Here is a 19,972-nt window from a genome sequence, read left to right as displayed (position 1 = left end):
TATGCGTACCATGGCCCAGCATCAAGCCCAAGGCCGCAATCAACGTCAGGGGCCAGAGCCCAACCAGTTTAGTGATTTCAAGGAATTCCAAGATACCAAGCCACCCGTCTTCAAGGAAGCTGAAGAGCCGCTCCAAGCAGAAGAGTGGCTAAACACGCTTGAGCACAAGTTCCGTTTGCTCAGGGTGACAGAGCAGATGAAGGCGGAGTATGCTTCGCATCAGCTACAAGGACCAGCAGGTATATGGTGGCGACATTATCGGTCCACCCTACCAAAAAATGCCCAGATCACTTGGAATCGATTCCAGGAGGCTTTCAAGAGTCATTATATTCCTCCCGGGTTGATGGCCATCAAGCACAATGAGTTTATGAAGTTGGTGCAGGGCACCAAGACACTCACTGAATATCTTCATGCCTTCAACCATCTGGCAAGGTATGCTCCAGAATTCGTTGATTCAGAAGCTAAGAAAATCGCCAGCTTTAAGAGAGGGCTTAGTCCCAAACTGATGAAGTCCATGGGGAACAACAAAAGTGTCACTTTCAATTGAGTTCGTAAGTGATGCTCTTACTCAAGAGAATAACGATAATGTCTATGCTGCTTCCAAAAGTCGCAAGAGGGTCTTTGAGGCAGGTGTCTCTCAGGCTAGAGCTCCAGTAGCGAAGACTCAGTTTCACCCACCGACTACAGCCGTTCGGTACCGGCCGCCACAAAAGAAAAATCAGGCAAAGACTAGGTTCAAGAAGGCATTCACTGTACCTCTTCCAAAGGGTACCATAGGACCTAGAAATTCTTTTGTTCCGCCAGCTAATAGGCCCTGCTGGAATTGTGGCAGGACAGGTCATTGGTCCAAAAATTGTCCGTATCCTCAGAAGAACAATCAGAAGCAAGGGAATTCTGGTGCTCGTCAAGGACATGTTAACTACACCAACGTGACCGAGATACCCTCAGGAGAGGTGGTCACCACGGGTAAGTTTCTTGTGAATCACCATCCGGCAGTTGTACTATTTGATTCTGGTGCTTCGCATTCATTTATGAGTCCAGCTTTTGCATCAAAATACAATCAGAAGGTAATTACAGTATCCACGGGTAGTTATTGCATTAGTGCAGCTGGAAGTAATATTTAGACCAATCAAATAGTGCTGGGGGTAAGGATTGAAATAGAGGGACTGAGTGTTTATGGCCGATGTGGTAGTCCTATCGGGATTAGGGATAGATGTAATCTTGGGAATGAAGTGGATGAGCGGTCAATGGAGTGCTCATTGATACTTCCACTAGGGTCGTTATGTTGAGGGATCCTATCAGCAATGAAGCCTTCCTTGTGCCACTTCCCAGAGAGCTAGAACTCCACAACACTACTAATGCTATCCAGACCCCGAGAATTGAGGACGTCCCAGTAGTGTGTGAATTTCCAGATGTTTTTCCTAATGATCTACCTGGTTTACCGCCGGATCGAGATATCGAATTCAAGATCGAGTTAGTGCCGGGCACTACACCTATTTCTAGAAGGTCTTATAGGATGCCACCCAATGAGTTAGCAGAGCTTAAAGTACAGTTACAAGATCTGTTAGAGAAAGGTCTTATCCGACCTAGTGCTTCTCCCTGGAGTTGTCCTGCTATATTTGTGAAGAAAAAGGACAAGTCATTGCGCATGTGTGTGGATTATCGTCCACTCAATGCGGTGACAATTAAGAACAAGTACCCATTGCCCCGCATTGATATTTTGTTTGATTAGTTGTCTAAGGCAAAGGTATTCTCTAAAATTGATTTGAGATCTGGTTATCATCAGATAAAGATTAGACCGGAGGATGTGCCTAAGACCGCTTTCTCCACTAGATACGGGTTGTATGAGTATCTGGTTATGTCTTTCGGCCTGACCAATGCTCCTGCATACTTCGTATATCTGATGAATTCGGTGTTCATGGAAGAACTGGACAAATTTGTAGTTGTCTTCATTGATGACATCTTGATCTTTTCTGTAAATGCTGAAGAACATGCCGAGCATCTGAGAGTTGTTTTATCCAGGCTACGAGAGCATAAGCTTTATGCCAAGTTCAGTAAATGTGAGTTTTGGCTTAAGAAAGTACCTTTCTTAGGTCATGTGTTGTCCGATGAAGGGATTTCGGTTGATCCGTCTAAGGTGCAAGAAGTCATGAATTGGAAAGCACCAACTTCAGTACATGAGATCAGAAGTTTCCTTGGTTTGGCTGGGTATTATCGTCGATTCATCCCAGATTTCTCTAAGGTAGCCAAGCCCATGACCAGGTTGCTCCAAAAAGATGTGAAGTTTGTTTGGACTCCAGAGTGTGAGACTGCTTTTTGCACTTTGAGGACCTTGTTGACATCAGCTCCTGTGTTGGCACAACCTGACATCGAGAAACCTTTTGATGTGTTTTGTGATGCATCAGGTACCAGGTTTAGGATGTGTCCTTATGCAGGAAGGCTCGAGTTATCGCCTATGCCTCACGTCAGCTAAGGAAGCATGAAGCTAATTATCCAACTCATGATCTTGAGTTAGCTGCGGTTGTGCATGCTTTGAAGATTTGGAGGCATTACTTGCTCGGTAACGTGTGCCATATTTATACCGATCATAAAAGTCTCAAGTATATATTCACTCAACCAGAATTGAACATGAGACAAAGAAGATGGCTAGAGTTGATTAAAGATTATAACTTAGAAGTTCATTATCATCCGGGTAAAGCAAATGTTGTGGCCGATGCTTTGAGTAGGAAATCTCACTGTAATTCTCTCTTGGAGGCAGATTATCATTTGGCGCATCTGTTACATCCTGCTGTGTTGCACAGTATTACCCTTAGTTGCTCTCTAGAAAGTAAGATCATCGAGCTTCAGAAAACCGATGTGGGTGTGTTCCACATCAAAAGAAAGATGAAGGAACAAGAGACAAAACACTTTCGCATTGATGAGAAGGGTGTTCTATGGTTTAAGGACAGACTGGTAGTACCGAAGGACAAAGAGCTTAGAAACCAAATCTTAGAAGAAGCTCACTCATCCAAGTTATCTATCCACCCAGGAAGTAGTAAAATGTATCAAGATTTGAAATCTCGCTTTGGTGGACAAAGATGAAGAAAGAAATCGCAGCTTATGTTGCAAGGTGCGACAATTGTTGTAGAGTCAAAGCAATTCACATGAAGCCTGCTGGACTTCTCCAACCATTGTCTATACCAGGATGGAAGTGGGAAGAGATTAGTATGGATTTTATTGTTGGACTTCCCCCTACCCAAAAGAATTTTAATTCCATATGGGTGATTGTGGATCGTTTAACAAAGTCTGCTCATTTCATACCAGTTAGGGTTGACTATCGGCCAAGTGACTATGCTGAGCTATATTTTAACCAGATAGTACGTCTCCATGGTGTTCCTAGAACCATTGTATCTGACAGAGGACCTCAGTTCACCGCTCGTTTTTGGGAACAACTACATAAGATGATAGGGACCAACTTAGTTAGAAGTTCTGCTTATCATCCGCAAACCTCCGGACAGACGGAGCGGGTGAATCAAATATTGGAAGACATGTTAAGAGCTTGTGTCATATCATCCAAAGGCTCATGGGATAAGTGGTTACCCTTGGCTGAATTTTCCTATAATAATAGTTATCAAGAAAGTATCAAGATGGCCCCTTTCGAGGCGTTGTATGGTCGCAAGTGTAGAACTCCTTTGAACTGGGTTGAATCTGGAGAAAGGAGATACTACGGCATTGATTTTGTCGAAGAAGCTGAACAACAAGTCCGCACTATCCAAAAACATATGAAAGCCGCTCAAGCTAGGCAGAAAAGCTATGCGGATAAAAGAAGGAAGCCCATTGAGTTTGAAGTGGGTGATCACGTTTATCTGAAGGTATCACCGATGAAAGGTGTGCAGCGATTCGGAGTAAAGAGAAAGCTTGCACCTAGGTATGTAGGTCCATATCCGATCATAGAGAAGAGTGGGAATGTAGCTTACAAGATAGAGTTACCTTACGAGATGAGAGCTATCTTCAATGTTTTTCATGTATCTCAATTGAAGAAATGTCTCCGTGTTCCCGAGGAAAGAGTTTCACTTCGAGATGTCAAGTTGAGATCAGATTTATCCTATGAAGAAAGACCAGTGCGGGTTATCGACACGAGAGAAAGAGTAACCCGGAACCGTGTGGTTAAGTTCTACAAGGTTATGTGGAGTAACCAGGGTAGTGAGAGCGATGCAACGTGGGAACGGGAAGATTATTTGAAGGATGTATACCCTACCTTTTATTCAAAATGGTACGCTTTTCAAATCTCGGGGCGAGATTTTTATAAGGGGGGAGGGCTGTAACACCTCTGTGTTATGGTTGTACTAAAACACTTGCATCACATGAGCATGAGCATCATCATCTCATTCATAAGCATCATATCATTATGAATATTATCATTTCATGTGTGTTTCTATTTGAACTGCTTGGTTTATGCTAGCAATTGTGTGTGCTCATGTGTGGTCTATGCAAATGTGTGCCAAATGTCCTCTTAAACAACTTAGCTACACTTAGAATGTCTTTAGCAACAATGTTCATGTTGACCATCTTACCTAATTACACTTCTAAGTAATAGTTTGACTTGTGTTGACCCTAGAGCTCTTATCTTTGACTGTTTAAAAAGTACAACTTAGAGTGTTTGCATGTCTGAGCAACCTAAAGCAAAGTTGTAGCAAATTTTATATGGAACAAACTTTGTTTAGAGGTCAAGTCATGAAATGTGTGGAACAGTCTCAAACATGGCCCACAAGTCAGAATTGGGGCTGATTCTACACTTAGAAATTTTCTAAGTCTAAGGGCTGATTTCCAGTTTTGCAGGCTCGACTTTGGCTTGATTTTACTCTCTATCCATTGTGAATTAGACTTTGATCTCTAAAGGAGTTTTGTAGCTGGTACATAGTACTTCAACTTTCGTTTTGGAGGTTTGCGCTAATTACCAAAGGATTCGGAGATCCATCGACTCCAAATCGCGCTGTCAGGCGTTGAGGTTTGACTGAATCGGAGCTACAGGGTTTTGGGTTCAGGCCGTCGTGGCCGACCGCCGTCTGGCCGCGCGCGCCAAGTGGAGGCCGTACACCGGCGCTGCCCTAGCTCGTCAGGCCGTTGCTGCCACGAAGACGCCACGCGCCCCTCAGCTCGCCTATTTGCTTCGCCATGCGCGTCTGGCCTCGTCAGTTCGCGCCGAACCGAGCCGCAGCCGCTCGCCATTGCCGGCCGGGCCTCCGCCGTTACCTCGCTCTCGCGCCACTGCAAAAACGCTGCTGCCAGCCAGCTCCAAGCTCCGCCGCGACCTCCTCTTGCTCGTCGTCGCCTCCACGCAGCCAGTCAACCTCTGGTGAGGCCGCTTTTGGCATTCCCGCGCCGTCGCAACCTCGTCGGAGGTGAGCCCGCCGTGGCCAACCACCACCGGAGCTCCCTCCTTCCTTTCTCTCCCATCCCTCGTTGTCTTTGCGAACTCCTGATGCTCACGCCTGGCTTAGGTCAGTCCGCCATGGCCGAAGTTGGCCGGCGTACCTTGCGCAGCGCCGCCGCAAGCACCATTGCCGACGGCGACCTCCTCCTCGGTAGCTAGGGAGCCCGTTTTCTTCTCCCATCGGCGCGGGGCAGTGAGCTGAGCATGTTGGTGCCACACCCTTCGCCGGAGAAGCCACCGGCGGCGAACTACGCCACCGCCGTTCCTCCTCCCCTGTTTTCTCTCACTGGCGCGCGGGGCCCTTTGTCAGTCGCCGCTGCTGAGGAGGCCACCAGCCTGGGCCGCGCCGTGTGGCTGGGCCGCTTGCGCACTTGGGCCGCGCCTGTGCCCTCGTGGGCCGCCGTGTCCTTCGGGCCGGTCCAACAGCAGTAGACTGTTTTCTTATTTGTTTTGTTTTTATTATTTCACAGATTGGTATATAGATTCAAAAATGTATATCTCCTAGTTGGTAGATCCAATTGCTATGGCTCCAATTTTGTTGTGTTCCTAGTAATGTCTAGTATTTAATAAAAATATTATATGAGCACATGTTTTAGAAATTCTGGATAAATTAAATAGGACTTTGAAATGTGTTTTTGGATACATGCAAACTTGTTTGAATTTTATCTTGAGTTTCTGTGGTCCAAAAATGATGAAATTTTATGGGCAATCTAGTATTGCTTAGTAGAATCTCTGGTTAAAATTTCAGAGCCAGTGCATGTATAGTTTTTAAGTTATAGAATTTCTTTTTATCAATAGATGGATCTTGTGTGAATTTTCATAATTTTTCTATAGATCCAGTATAGGTAAAATTTGGTGAGTAAGGTTCTTATGCTAGAATGATGCTAGGAAAAATGTGAAATCTGTTGCTTGACACTTTTCATTAGGGTTTCCTAATTATGCTAAAAATGGACATACCACTTGTTATTTTAGGTACAGCAAGTTCTGCTTGCTCAATGGCTTTGAAAATTTTATGGTAGTCTATGTGAAGCATGAGATAGCCACTGTAATTTTTGTAGATTTTTGTGAGCAGTTTTACTATATATTGCTTTAATCACCTAATTAACTAAATAAATTGGAAAAGGATATTAAATAATTTATTTAGAAGTTAGCACTATACTTTCTAGTGTTCCTCTGGTATGTGCAATAAGTTGGTAAGCTTGGTTTGGTCAAATTAGGCTTTTGCATCATCGTTAAATAAATAAGTTAGTAACCCTGCCGTCCTGGATAAATTCTAGGTTACTAGAATTCGTTTTGGTTAACGTAAGTATCATGCTGTGATGTTTACAATTGTTTTGTAGAGAATTTCATAAGCTTTCCAGAATGTCCTCATACAAGTCATTAGGAATTGTAGAACTCTGGTTGTGGTTGAATTAAGGGACTACTTGTATGCCTACGACGCTTTAAATGTTAAATTATGTATACCGTTACTATTTCTAAGTTTATGGTAATGTTCTTAGGTGTTAGGCCTTTAACTGAAGATGAGCAGCTTTACCTTAGGTTATGCAAGTTAGGTAAGTTGATCTTGTTCTTCAAGTTAAGTTTTGATACATGTTTTAAAGTGATTTGAATAGAGCTATTCTTAATCGGTAAACGAGTGTCCAGTGATGTTTCGTTAAACACTTACCGTGATTCATTCATCATGAGCATCATGTCATTCTTTATGCATCCATGATATTTATCTTGTGCATCGGCATGCAATAGGTGTTCCGGAGGGAGTTACGCTTCTGGAATTCGAGCCAGTACTTCCGGAGGAGCAGCAGCAAGCTCAGGAGCAGGAGGTGCAGGCCCCCGAAGAAGGAGTCAGCGAAGAAGTTCTTGAGTGCCCCGATCACCAACCTTCATCTTTTCTGAAAGGCAAGCCCCGGAGCATTCTAAGACTCCTATGTTTTCAAAATGGTTACTTTGAGTATCTTTATTTATTGATGCATTAAGTGATAGGAATTGGATGCGAACACTTCCTGCATATATATCTATTCCTTGGCCAGTATACGTACCCTGAATCCTATTTAGGTCCAGGAGCGAATCAAAGCTTAGCCATGCTTAGACCAGTAAAAGTCAGGTGATTTCCTGTCACCTGCATATTAGAAAAATGTCTGGTCACGGTTGGCTATAATTGCTATCGTGGAGAATAACCATGTGTTAATAATGAATTGTGACCGGGCGGGAGGTCGATAGAGAAGCAGCAAGGCAAGGAGGTCTTGGTTGTGGATCTATCCCCGTCTGTGTCGGTTAAGGACCGATTCGCTGTACGTCCTCATGTCATGTTGAACGCATGCCTATCACTTAGTTGGCCGGATAACTCGTTCCGACCGCGAAGCCGAGTAGCTCAACTCAGGCCGGAAGACCGAGAAGTGAAAGTGCGCACCCTGGCGGTAGTAAGGATGTGCGGGGAGCTATTGGCGTAAGTCCGAGGTGAGATTGACCACCTGGCAGAGTGGACTCCCTGAGGGTGCGGCGCTGCTCGGAGCCGCAATTCCTGAGATGTACCAAAGGTGACCTAAGGCTGCCTTCGCGAGGTATGTCTGGGTTTGTGTTAGGAATACCCCTCCAGCTGGATAGGAATCGATTCGAATCGCCGTCTCTCCCGGATAGTGAGAACTTGACTGAGCAGCGGCAACGTAGATGCACTTAATTGAACTTGATGGTTAAATGATGATGATGATGATACAACATTATACCGGATATGGTTACTAATGTTTGGAGTTAATCAATTGCTTGCCCTAGTACAGGTGCTAATCTAGTTGATAGGTTAATATTGTTAAATTGCTGCTTACCCATAAAGCAAATTATGCTCTCATATCACTAAAGCGTTTATGCAAAATGATTGTCAAGCTTGATCCACCGATAAAGCCTTGCATAATCCTTGGTGTCATTTATTTCTGGTTTACGACGGGTAAGTCTAGCTGAGTACCTTCTCGTACTCAGGGTTTATTTCCCCCTTGTTGCAGATGACGTGCTATATAACGGCTACTGCAAGTATTGTCTCCACCCTGCGGGGGATGAAGACTAGATCATGGGCATGATCATCTATGTTATCTCATCTTACTGCTTTTGCTGGATATGACTATGGTACTGGCTTGTATTTGAACTAAGTGTGTGTGATGGTGTTAAACTACTTTGCTTCCGCTATTTGTGAACTCGTTTTGTAATAACTATGTGTACTCTGATGTATGTGGTACTTATGAACTACTTGTGAAATGGATGTAACATGTGGCTTGTTATGTTGAATTACTGTGATCTTGGTTGTATGCAAGTTGGTTTGAAATCCTTCGTGGTTTCAGTTGACTACCGGGTTTATATGGGTTCAAGTATGACGGTTTGATCACTCCGGTGATTGCTTTTGTACTTGTGCTCTTATAAATTGGTCGGTTCTGTTACACACACCATGGGCAACAAAAGAAGGCCAAGGCTCTTAGAGTCCTCCCATTTGGAAAAGCCTCCGAAGGAGTATTCTACTCCTCCGTAGGCTCAGGGGCTACTGTCGGGGACCAATACTAGGGTACCCAAAGAGGATGAGCTAATGGTCATCAACATTGATTCATCTGAGCAGTCAAGAGCACGACTACAACTCCAACCGACCCCCAAGTGCACGGGCTCTGCCTCACCCAACCCCTTGGGTGTGGGCTCTACCTCGCTCGACCCCGAGGGGACGATCTCCGCCTCGCCCGACCCCGAAGGGGCATTCTTCGCTCGCCTGACCTCTTGGGTGCGGGCTCCCTATGATGCAGACTCTGATGGGGATGATCCAAAAGTTGCAATCGCCAAATGGACGTGGGGCAAGGCTCCTATATCTTGTCCATGGGTGAAGGAAATAGAAAACACCTACAACTTTGATGTCAAGAAAGTCGATAGGATCTTTGACTTGCTACTAGAGAAGAAGCAGTTGAGATTCCCTACAAATCATGTGATCCCTTCGTCTGAAGAACTTAAAGGGAAGAAATACTGCAATTTCCACAATGCTACTAACTATAGTACCAATGAGTGCAGAATCTTTTGCTTTTACATTTAAAAGGCCATCGAGCAAGGAAAGATCAAGTTTGAGCCAACTAAGAAACTGATAATGGACATAGATAAACATCCTTTCCTAGGGGTGCATATGGTAGAGTTTTAGTTGGCTAAAGGAAAGACAAAGGTCTTAACATTGGCTAAAGCTAGAGAAGATGGGTCAGTTGACCCCAAGGTTCAAATATCGGCTAATGAGTATGAAGAAGCTAAGAAACAACACCGATATGAGCAAGGTGAGATATCTAGACCTGGTGCTATGCGTTCTCATGTAACTTTTAGAATTTTACTAAACAAGTGGTAATGTCAGAAGGAGAAGGACTACTAGCGCTGGCTTAAGGAAGAAGAATGTGAACGTCGGTGCGAAGAAGAAAGGTATGAAAGAGAACAAATAGAGTTACATTGGAATTATCCTTTCTTCCGACACTGTTGGAATGAAGGTTTAAAATTGCCTACAAGATGTAACTGTCCAGAATGTAGTAATCAATATTCAGAATTCAAGCAATCCCAAGCCAACCGCCGATTTATCCATGAACGTTTAAGTTATCAATCTAATAATGTGGATCGGCGCATAAAAAATGAAGGAGTTCATGATCGGCTAGGTAGGCGTGCATATGATCAGAGTTGGGCCAGTCATGATGAAGAGAGAGTATGTTTAGCAAGAAGGCTAATGGTGTCCAGGAGGTCTAACAAGGAGCCAAAAAAGAAGAGTTCAACGCTTGAGGAACAGAGAATTAGAAGCTCATAAGTATAATAGACCTCGGACATGGCGCGTCAGACAAACAGCTGACAAGGGTAAGCCATTGACTAATATTGATATGGTCTTCATCCTACCTGTAGAATTTAGAGCTCCTTCCAAGTATGAGCCAGAAGAATCCAATAAAGAAGGGTATGATGAAGAAGAATTAGGAGAAGCAGTGGCTCAGCTGACCCTCCAATCCCAATAGGCTATATTTGACAAATCGTCTTAGCATCGGCACTTGAAGGCTTTATACATGAAAAGATTTGTCGATGGAAAGCCGATGACCAAGATGTTAATCGATGGAGGTGCTGCTATCAATCTGATGCCCTATACTACATTTCGTACGCTTAGGAAAGGCCCTAGAGATTTGCTTGAAACTGACATGATGTTAAAAGACTTCGGTGGCAATGCATCCAAGACCAAGGGGCAGTTAACGTCGAGTTAACGATTGGGAGTAAGACTCTGCCTACTACTTTCTTCGTCATCGATGGTAAAGGAACATACAGTCTGCTCCTTGGCCGTGACTGGATCCACGCTAATTGTTGCATCCCTTTGACAATGCATCAATGCCTTATTCAGTGGCAGGGAGATAATGTTGAGGTTGTTCAAGCCAACACGTCTATAAGCATGGCAACAGCTGACCCAACCTATTGGGAATTCAAAGACTGTGAATGCTTCTCTGGCAGAGTCTAGGAAGGAGGCGTTATCAAAATCAACGATGAACGTCAATAGCCGATCCAAGCAATCGGCTCTGAGAGTTTATTTTGATGACTCCTCTAGTTGGTCGTTATGGAACGGCTAAACATTGCTCTTATAGATTAGTTTGTCAGAATGTAGCCGTCCTGTTTCATGGAGTCAGATTTGGATTTAGTTGCATAACACTTTAAAAGAGCTTGACAGTCGATGATTTTTGGGGTTTCATAAAAGATTTAGTACTTGAATCATCATCAGCTATTTTCAGAAACATCGCTCGTTATGGGATTTTGATACTAGTAATTAGAGTTAGTGCTCAGTTGTGATCAAATTCGAATCATCACCAGGATCGATAGCCAGTACTAGCAAAGTATCACCTTTAGAACAAAAATTAGCGATCCTAATTTGGCCTAAGAAGGCAAAAGCTGGTGCAGTACGCATCACCTATAGTGCAAAAATAAAAAGGAAAAAATAGGTCGCATAAGATCAGCTCAGGAGTGTGCCATCATCATCACAAGACAATCTCCAAAAAATGTTCACACAGATTCAAAACGGGGAATGAACACAAGTGGGGTCAAAAGATTTTATTTATGATTGAGTCCCTAAATACAAACTACTGACCGAAGAAAACGTTGTTCACGATCTCTTCGGCCGAGGAAGCATTCACCGCAGCATCAGCATGACCGGCGAAATACTCCACCAGCTCATGATGGCCATCACCACTGGTGAAGCTAGGCTAGAGCCCTCGGAGTTCATGCCCATAGTTCACTTGAGCAGTCATCAGTGCAATCACAGCCCTATGTCAGACGCCGTGGAGGGCAATCTCCCCGGCGCACACGGGAATGTTCTAGACACGGTCTGCTAGCAGGTCACCCTGGGCATTCAGAGCCCTGGCGGCATTACTCACCGCCAGTTGGAGGGCCTCCAACTCCTTTGTCAGGGCTGTAATGACAAAAGAGAAAGTCATCAAGAGAATCACGACAGAGTAGAATAATGGAGGAACATGGTTTCTTCTAAAAGATCCTACCTGTGACCCTAGCATCAGATTCCACCAATCGCGCCTGAGTGGTGCTGCTTTCCCCCTCCATGGTTTGGGAGGCAGCCAGGGCAACCTCCAAGCACTCAGTTTCTTGAGTCGCCTCCTAGTGATGACCCAATGCCTCGTCTCGTTCATGAAGGTAACATCGGGCATCATCTCCATTGTATGAATCAGAGGAATTGGTGGAGGAGGCCGCAGATGCCGCCAGTTGGGCCTCAAACATCGCTAGCAGATTCTAGACGCCGGCTCGAGTGACATTCCTGCAAAAACAAAAATTACCAAGATCAGATGGTCGTTGGAAAAATCGAGAATGCAATTCTAACATACCCTGGGATGTGAAGGCACCAGCAGGGCATTTGCCATCCGCCATTTCTTTTGGCTAAAACTGGGTTTTCTGATCTGAGGATGAAGGAGGAGTTGAGCAGTGGCAAGAGTGGAGGCGAGTGCAGATGTGACCACTCAGTTATCCACTGGAAATATACATTTATAGCCAAAGTTGACACGGGTAGGTTTACTGAGCCATGCCGAAGTAATGTGCAGTTAATGGAAGGCGACAGGCCGTCCCAAGAGTCAAGGAAGCCATGCGTGGCCAAATGAGAAAGCAATAGTTGGACGAGAGGAGTTGCCATTCTACATTTTTGTTCGGTTCTAGGCCACAGATTTGAAAATCCATTTGCTGCAGTTTTGTGTTACAACCCGGACCTAGAAACTGGTTTTGAGAGTTAATCAGTTGAAGACGGTTATAAGAAGCCAGTTTTGAAGTCTTGGAAGGATCATTGAAAGTTGATCGCTAGACAACGGAGAGTTTATACAAGGTGGAGAAACGCATCGACTAAATATTTGCACTTGGTGCCTCGGATTGGGTTTAAATAAGAGGTGGAAATTATGAATTCGGGACCACTCGAATCACAAATGAAGCATCTAAACAAATAGCGCCAGTTTTGGTGACCGTGTTGTCACTCAAGTTCCAGAATGCAAATTTAGAAGGGATTTTGCTCTGTGCGATTTTGATATTTGCGCTTGACCGCAGACGGTCTGGCCCTAAAGAGTTAGCTGATTCGGTCCAATCGACTGTGTAAGGAAAATGGACCCTAGGCCCATTTACTTTGGATTTTGGTGTTTGATGACCAACACAACCAAATTGAACTAATGAATTTGCAAGTGATTGTTTTGTAGTTCAATAGGGTTCAAGACGAGACTTGGACGAAGCGACGTGATGATCCAATGATCAACACCTTAAGCAAGACCCTAGAAGCACAAGAGAAGACCCAAGATATCAAGCAAAGTCTAAGCACGAAGATAGGAACCAAGCCGGACGCAAGACCGTGAAGAAACAAGCTCATAGAAGTGATTGGACGCTGGAAGGTGATTGACCGAACGCGTTCGATCAGTTGCTCGGCAATAGCAGGCATCAACAGTAGTGACCGGACGCTGAAGACTAAAAGTGACCGAACACACCGATGACACTATTCATCATCTCGGCAACACATTCAGTACTGACCGGACGCTGGTGGCAAATCAACCAGACACTGGAACTGCAGCGTCCGATCAAGTACAAAGAGGTTCCAGAGCGATAAAATTGTGACCGGCGCGTCTGGTGGCATGTGACCAGAAGCCATCAGTGTTCGATCAGTTGATCGCACGCTCTAACGGTCGGGATGACCGAACACGTCTAGACAGGACGAAAGCAGCGTCCGGTCAGTAGCAGAAAAGTCAGATTTCGTCTCCAACGGCTACTTTCTCAGTGGGGCTTATAAATAGACCCTCCAACCGGCCATTTGACAAGTGTGGAGCTAAGGAAACATACCAAGGGTGTTGTTACACCATTTTAGTGATCTCTATTTGTATAGTGCTTAGTGATTCATTAGGTGATTAGCGTAGGTGCTTTGCGAAGTCCTTAGGTTGATTAGACCACCGTTTCTGCGCTTGCTCTAGGTTTAGGCCTATTGTTTAGTGAGGTTTGCATACCTCTTACCACTCAGTGCTTGCATGCACCATTGTTGTACATTGGAGGGGCTTGTAGTCTTGCGAGATCACACCAACCACGTTTGTGGTGTGGCCGCCACCGTGTACCGGAGGGAACAAGGCCCGTGGCATTTCGGCCGGAAGCTTGATAGTGAAGACTGTGGGGAGCATCCGGGAGAGGCTTTGTAACACCTCTGGTGTTTTGACCTAGCACTAAAAATTGACATGTCATCATGTGCATTGCAAAGCATTCATATAGTATAAAGTTTTGTATGCATTCACTAAATAAGGTTTATTTCATAATGTTGTTATTTCATGTGATGTGTTTCAAAAACCCTAAATAAAGATCATGACCACAAGGGTCAAATTTCATGTGATCATGTGAGGCCATGTGTCATTTGACTCAAATAACCCTAATGGGCCATGTTACTGGTCAAAAATCAAAATTTAAGTAAAAGGAAGACAAATCAAATTTGAATTCATGTTCAATTTATAAAAGTCCTTTTTGCCCCTTTTGGCTAATTCAAAATCCATGTGGAATTTGGGGTTGAGGCAAAAAGCAAAGTTGGAGGTTATTTTATGTGGATCAACTTTGGTATTCAAAGTTTTTCAAGTTTACATATAAAATTTGGAGTAATTTTGAAATGATTCAAATGCTCAAATGCACCCCAAATTCAAATTTCAAAATGGAGGCAGAATTTGAAAATGTTCCTAGAAGCAAAGTTGTAGAGTTTGAAAAATTGAACAACTTTCATTTCTGGAGATTTTCAACTTCTTTAGAAAATTTGGGAGTAATTTGAAAAATAGACTCAGTGGCAGTTCTGTAAATAATTCAAAAATCAAGATTTACATCACCGCTTACCGCCGGCGCCACGCCTCTGCCGCCGCCGAGCGTTTTGCGCCGCTTCCTCGTGCCCTAGCACGTCTTCATCGCCGTGGCGTCTTTGTCGTGTGCTGTCGAAGCCAGACGAGCTCCTCCCGGCTATAAATAGCCGTACCGTCGTCGTCCCTCTCTTCCTTTCCTGCCTCTGCTCGCCGACGACGACCTCGCTGCGCTCGCAAAATTCGCCGCCGTCGTAGCATCTTAAGTTAGTAGCATCCGTCAGTAGCTCCGCCTCGTCTTCCTGCTCCTCCCAAGCCTGATCGTGTCGCTACTGGAAGTCCAGCGCCACCGCGCGACGTCGTCTTCCCCGAGTCCGGCCGAAGCTCCACCGCGACCCACCTCACCGTGGCCAGGGTGATTCAGTACGTCTCTACCTGCACCAAGTACACCCTCGTGATCACGGTGAGCTCCTGAGCGTGAAGATCGCTCTTCTTTTAACTCTACTGCACCATAGACATAGCTATGTCGACCGCCGTCGAGTCCGAGTCGCCATGGCCAGCGTAGGGTTCCATCTGGTGTGCCTGTTGCTGTTCTAAGGGTTGGGTTAGATTCGCAACATGGTGTAGATCACGTTGGTGCAATCCATCTCACCGGAGAAGCACCGCCCGCACGTTTTGCCGATCGGAACTGACCACACCGCCGTGCGTTTGCTTTGAGTCACTGACAGTGGGGCCTGGCTGTCAGTGCGAGTGAGGAAGAAGAACAGTGAAAATTTTTATTTTCTGAATTTGTGAATAGTGCTGAAACTTTGGGAATTTGTAGGAAATTCATGATAGCTCCAAAAATTCTGAAATTTGGTGTGTAGCTTCTGTACATGTTCTAGTATGATTTAAAAATTTGAAACTTGAAATTTGAATAAATTTTTAATGTTCAAATATTCAGTCCATTAATTAAAAAATGCAAATTCCATGATTTTTGTAGGTCACTTTATAATTGCAAAAATTATGAAATTTGTTTTGGTACACTAATTTGTCATGAGGAAGCTTACATAAAATTTTCAGGTCATTTGGAACAAGTTCATTTTTGGGCTTAATTCCAAATTAATTCAAAAATAAATAAAGGCAAACCCTAAGTGTTTGATTAGTGTTGGATCTTGTTTTGGTCATGTTTTGTGACTAGTAGGTTTTCAAGATCCATTTGGTCAAGTCACATGTGTGGTTCTTGATGGTAGGATTGCAGGTTGGTTTTGTTGGCTTGCAACTGTACCGTGAAATAAAATCATTTGCGGGGTGTTTTTACATTTCATGTACCATGAAAGCATCATGTTTACATTATCATCATGTTAAGGCATATGTTATCGTTTCGTGTAGAACCCGAGAGTGAAACAATTCTAGTTGAGCAAGTTCTGGAAGAATCCCCGGTTGTCATGGGATTCGATAATTGTGGTACGGATCCGGAACCTGAGATCGTCAACGAAGGCAAGCCCTGGTTTATGCATTAAGCCATTACCTTGTTTACTTTGAAAAGTTTATCACCTATGTTATTTATTGCATTAAGTTGTTTAATTCAAATGTTACCTACTTGATGCATTACCTACCTTGATAATTGTTTACCATCCTTGAAGATGTTTTCATTTATAAAGGCGTAGTGTGCTTAGTATGCTTTATGATAGGCTTTCAAAGTAAAAGTTTCGATACAATCAAAGATGGCATACTGGCCAAAGAAAGAAAGAAGATAGAATGAATTAGAGACTAGTCGGGTGACTTATCTTGAATGTTGGGTAATGTTGCCGACTATGTCGCTTAAAGGCCACTCATTGTGGATCTTCTGAATGAGACACTTTGTAGTACTGGTCACATACTCTGGTAAGCCTACTTCGGCTAATCCGATACTGAGATGAATGCCCACGCACTGGGAGTGGAGAGATGGTGGGAGTAGCATGTACCCTCATGGCTAGAATGTGGCCGGATTTGAGGTGTGATGTGCTCTCGGGTGACGTGGAGATGGCTTAGTATAGGAGGATCCAGTAGCGAGGTTGATGTATGCAAGATTAAGTTCTACATATGTCGTGTGATAAGGAATCCCCAGCTGGGACTTGAATCAATTCGAATTGCCGGTGCTCCGCGGATATGGAGACTCGATTCATTACAGAAGCAATGCAGGACTGGTGAATTACTAAAATATGAGAAAAAGAATGGAATGAGAAGGAATGGAATATGGGAAATGTATATTTAGTTGAGATAATGAACAAAAAGGACTTAGTGGTAAAACTTGAAAATAGAGTGAAGAATAGTAAGTTTTTGGCAAAGAACTTTTGAATCTTGCTACATCCTTACCTTGTCCCAAACCCTTGCATCTCTAAAGTCTTACATCCCCTTATGTCGGGTTAGTCTTGTTGAGTACCTTTGTACTCAGGGTTTGTTAACCCTTGTTGCAGGTGAGTCGCATGCGCAGGCTTGTTTTGGTCCCTGCTGCATGTCTGTGTTTGAAGTCAATAACGATGAGGAGTGATGAATGGCCTTTAGACAAGGCACTAGTTTGTATGATAAATAAAGTTAATATAATATTATCCCGCTACTATGGTTGTATGACACTTATGGTATTGTAAGTTTGAAAACAACTGGTTTGTAACTATGTTATCTTAAGACTTCCGCTATCTTTTACTCTGGTATATATGTTGAATAAAACTGTTGTAATCTGCAATGACTGTGATTGGGATCCTGTTTGAAAAGAGAATCATGGATGATTTGGGTTTCCCGAGGACACCCGACAGACCTGTTGAGTGGTTGGGAACTCGTGTACGCTATCCGAGGTCTGTTAAGACAACGATAGGTGCATGTGGGCCTGATTCCTTAGGAGGTTCTGCCATAGGCTTGTCGGAGACCCACTTGTGTATGGGGAAGGCCCGAGGCTATCCACGGAGTTACCCGACCGAGAGCTTGGCCCATGCGAGGGATTCCTTGTGAGGGGCTTCGATGAGGACTAGGGGGAAGCTTGCGATTTAATTTCTTGCAATTGGTATCAAGATTTAATTTCTTGCAATTTCAATTAACATCTAGTTCCCTTTCATGCCTAGGTTTGCATTTGCATACTTAAATCCTTTGTCATACATACACTAGGTATATCTTATGGTAGGATTGCTCGGTCTCACTCTTAACCCTTGGAGCAAACCTACATGGTTTAAATTGTTTAGGAGCACGGCACATAGCTTGTCTTTCAATTGTTCATCTAATATGTGCCAAAGTCCAAATTGTAGATAATTTCTCCCGAATATCATTTTCGAAGATGATTCTCACATTCATGTGATGTCATCTTTCAAGTGGTATTTTTTATTCTAAAATCAATATGCATGTCTCCTACAAGTATTCCATGCTTGTGTGCACAAATTTAGGGGGAGGTTACTCTACAAGTTGGATGCTTTGAGACTAACACCTCTTCAAGCTTATCATGTGTGTAGTAGTCTCATTGCAAGGAAAATGGAGTCCCCGGAGCTAAGCGTCATACTTCAAATATCCACCACCTATTGCAAGTGGTATAAATCAAATTGGTTTCCACATGTGGTATTTCTAAACCGATATCATCATGTTCATTTCATTTTGATATTTATATGCTTTCTCCATGCATTATATAGATTAAACTCCCTTGAGCATTAATTTGCCAATTATGCATAAACTACATTCTTCGTCATATGTATGCATATATTTAGGGGGAGCTTAGTCTATGTAATGTGAGAGTCAAATTTTGTGACCTATTCCACTCCACATACAAATGATCACAAAGTTTGACCCTCCCTTGTGCTACTAATGTCTTCCTTTTCAGTGTTTGATTCCAAAGGGGGAGAATTTGTAGGACCAAAAGCAAGCCTGATCATAATAATTTACAAGTGGTAATGATCCGAGAAAGGGAGGATAGTGGATTATGGATTAGTCTATGTAATGGGGAGAATTTGTAGGACCAAAGAGCGAGGCTTAAATCCATAATGCCACATGGGGACATTTACAAGGGCAAGATAAGTTTCCAAAGATGTTTACCTGTGGTACCTTTTAGCTTTACAATTAGTATCTTCAAATTGGTATCTTTTAGCATCATATAACCTTGCCCTTTGCATTGCATCCTAGCAAGCAGACAGTTTTTAAATTCCAAAAAAAATATTATTTGCTTGCTTGGTCGTGTTGTCATCGATCACCAAAAAGGGGGAGATTGTAAGGAAAATGGACCCTAGGCCTATTTACTTTGGATTTTGGTGTTTGATGACCAACACAACCAAATTGAACGAATGAATTTGCAAGTGATTATTTTGTAGTTCAATAGGGTGCAAGACTTGACTTGGATGAAGGCGACATTATGATCCGATGATCAACACCTTAAGCAAGACCCTAGAAGCACAAGAGAAGACCCAAGATATCAAGCAAAGTCCAAGCACGAAGATAGGAACCAAGCCGAACACAAGATCGTGAATAAACGAGCTCACAAAAGTGACCGGACGCTGGAAGGTGATCGACCGGATCAGTTGCTCAGCAACAGCAGGCGTCAGCAGCAGCGATCGGATGCTGAAGACTAAAAGTGACCGGATGCACCGATGGCACTGTTCATCATCCCGGCAACACATTCAGTACTGACCGAACGCTGGCGACAAATCGACCGAACACAGGAACTGCAGCGTCCGATCGAGTACATAGAGGTTCCAGAGCGGCGAAATTGCGACCGGACGTGTCTGGTGGCATGTGACTGGACGCCATCAATGTCCGATCAGTTGATCGTGCGCTCTAATGGTCGGGATGACCGGACGCGTTCGGATAGGACAAAAGCAGCGTCCGGTCAGTAGCAGAAAAGCAGGATTTCTTCTCCAATGGATACTTTCTCAGTGGGGCTTATAAATAGACCCTCCAACTGACCATTTGAGAAGTGTGGAGCTGAGGAAACATACCAAGGGTGTCGTTACACCATTTTAGTGATCTCCACTTGCATAGTGCTTAGTGATTCATTAGGTGATTAGCGTAGGTGCTTTGCGAAGTGCTTAGGTTGATTAGACCACCGCTTATGCGCTTGCTCTAGGTTTAGGCCTAGTGTTTAGTGAGGTTTGCATACCTCTTACCACTTGGTGTTTGCGCGCACCATTGTTGTACATTGGAGGGGCTTGTAGTCTTGTGAGATCACACCAACTGCGTTTATGGTGTGGCCGCCACCGTGTACCGGAGGGAACAAGGCCCATGGCATTTCGGCCGGAAGCTTGATAGTGAAGACGACAGGGAG

The sequence above is a fragment of the Miscanthus floridulus genome, chromosome 8 (genome assembly GCF_019320115.1).
Source record: "Miscanthus floridulus cultivar M001 chromosome 8, ASM1932011v1, whole genome shotgun sequence".
Taxonomy (NCBI): domain Eukaryota; kingdom Viridiplantae; phylum Streptophyta; class Magnoliopsida; order Poales; family Poaceae; genus Miscanthus; species Miscanthus floridulus.
The sequence above is the reverse complement of the archived record's forward strand: the minus strand, read 5'-3'. Positions refer to the sequence as shown.